Genomic DNA, 2,772 nt, shown 5'->3' with positions numbered 1-2,772 from the left:
TTTTTTTTTTTTTTTTTTTTGTACAATACTCCCTCTAAATCAACACGCTCGATGCGGTACCAAAAATCGAAAAGGTACAAAAAATCGAATATTATTATTATTATTATTATTATTATTATTATTATTATTATTTTTTATAAGTGCAAAAGACAGTTATTAAGTGGCGAAAAATGCACCAAGATTTTCAATCAAGTAAAGATATAAAATATTTACTTGATTTATTTTTCCTTTTTTATTTTATCTTTTACATTTTTTAGAAAAAGATTCATGGAGCTGTACACGTTGTGGGTTTATATTGTAGAAATAAAAAGTTGCAATGCATACATCGACTTAAGCGATGGATTTAAATCAATTGCTTAACGTTTCGTATGAGCCATTGACTTGAATACGTCACTTGTGTTTGATATATGTATCGCAAAATGTTTCTTAGATAGAGAATCTCTATAATGGGTACGTCCACACTAAGTGTGTTAAACTGATCGTGATACCGAAGAGAAATATTTTTCCAGGAAATATAATATCTCCACCAATACCCTGCGAGTAACTCGAGTATAAAATTTGCACAAACTTTCAAAACTATAACTTGCTTTTTAAATTTTTACTTTCCATCCGCGGTTCTATTTAAAGAGTCGTTTTTTAAGTTAAAGGAAAATTTATATTAAAAAAACCTTCGTTTTTTTTTCAAAAGAGTAGAAATCTTTTAAAAACTTTTTTAGTGTTTCTTTTTTTTTTTTTCTCTTTGATTAAATTTATACTTCGATGAAATGTTATATAATTGTATATCTGTAATTACATTACAGAACAATTACATGAAAAAGATCGAATCATGAAATTATGATGAAGTCATTCATCATTTTATGAACTCTTCAGAGAAAATGGTGTCGTGGAAAAATGTTCGAACGAGAAAGAAGTTTAATTTGGAGGAGCCTTATTTAGAGAGAGTACTGTAATCGCATTCTGGAACGCGTTCGCCATATTTTATTGGTTACGTATATATATGACTAGCATTTTCGCATCAAGTGCATGCACGGTTTCGCCAATCGAATAGCTAATCATCATGAAACTTTAGAGCGCTTTTTGTATCCCAACACAACTACGATTCGATATATATATGTAGTATATGTTCATGTGTATAATGTTATAGTTATGCTTTCATTTATTCTTTCATGCGTACGTATATATTATTACATGTATCGAAATACAGTTGTGCCTTGTTCGCTCGACTAGAGTACAACTAATATCCATCGTGTAGTCGTGTAACGCGGACGACCGATGAGGAATGTCGATAACGCTAGATCCTCTTGCACAATAATTTAAAAATTAATAGTATTGGTGAATTGACGAAATATAAATTGTAGATTATGTCGTCGATTCGGCTCTCAACGATTCTTCAATTCTCCATTTCTTTTTCTTCTAAATTAATTAATATATCTCATTGATTCGAAGATTAGAAATTTATCATAATATAAAAATTTTATTGAGAAATCCAATATAACTGTTAATATTGAATTTTATGAATCTTAAATGTTTTTTCAAAGATAATAAAATGTGTAAGATTAAGAACGAGGACGACAATATATGAAATTGGATAATTATTGGATGAATTGGAAAACTTTTGAAATATTTGAAATTGCTATTCAAAATTATTTTATGAAAAGGTTCTTATTATTAAATTTGTCAAATCTAATATTGATTATTTTTAAAATTCTCCAATAATATTAATTCAATCAGAGTGCAAGAGTGTCTTGGTTGTTCGTTTAACGAGCAATGAGATCGGTTTTTCAGATGAAGAGTACGTAAAATCGTCTGAAAATAATACTTTTTTATCTTCTTATCTCGCCCAATGAATTTACGTACTCTGTCATCTCGTCGGTTTTCGGGATTTATTACCAGGACAATTTAATTGTTCCTTTATGGTAATTAAACGAATCAACGTTCTCGCGAAGGGAGCGTGTTATAAAATTAAAAAAGGTGATTTTTCTTTCTTTTCTTTTTTTTTTTTTGTTCGTTAAGCAACGCGAACGATACAGTGACAATGAAATGAGACCGCGAGTCATTCACATTAGGAAAGGAGATACCTAGAACGCTGACAAAATCTCAAAGATTTATCAAAATCAATGATATTTACACAGTAAGTTAGACGAAACGCTCTCGATTCTCGTTTCGATTCGGACAACTTGCGCATTCTTACGAAACTAACGAAACTACTCTTTTTTTTTTCAGCGCCAATGATTCTCAGTCGCCTCGAGAAAAATTCGCGCGACACACGTTTGATTATAAAACTCGTTTTTGGCGGAACATTTAAAGCGGCAACGCGTTAATATAAGACGACACAACCCTTGAACATTTTTCCTCGGAATATCGACGTGTCGCGGTTGATACCGGCTGAAAAACATTGGCTGATGAAACCCTCTCGTTCGCAATCAGAAAAATTCGTCTAGTCGATACGAAAAGTTTTTTTTCCCCCTCCCTCTTATTTTCTTCTAAACCTCGATTCACGAGGCATCACGAGAGAGAGGATGAAGTCTTTTCTCGAATATGCAAAGATGTCGCGCGCCACAAAATCATCGTCATTCATAAAAGCCTAAGAATTTCCTTCATACTCACTGTAAGTATACTTACACAACATATTATATTTTTTTTTGTATTTATATATTTATATTTATATATATATATATTTATTTATATTTATATATATATTATATATATATATATATCTTCTTTGCTCTCTGTATACGTCTACGTTTAGTATGAAAATAATTTCAAGCGCGC

The 2,772-nt window shown here is 30.7% G+C and overlaps 1 protein-coding gene across 1 annotated transcript in view; it reads right to left on the bottom strand.

Moving 5' to 3' along the window:
* The window catches only part of LOC102677282 (limbic system-associated membrane protein-like), a 313,371-nt gene that overhangs the window by 57,800 nt on the left and 252,799 nt on the right, over positions 1–2,772 (bottom strand). The window lies entirely within an intron of this gene.

Source organism: Apis dorsata, unplaced genomic scaffold (genome assembly GCF_000469605.1).
Source record: "Apis dorsata unplaced genomic scaffold, Apis dorsata 1.3 scaffold_13, whole genome shotgun sequence".
NCBI lineage: Eukaryota > Metazoa > Arthropoda > Insecta > Hymenoptera > Apidae > Apis > Apis dorsata.
Note: the sequence above shows the minus strand (reverse complement) of the source record. Positions and strands in the feature narration are given on the sequence as shown.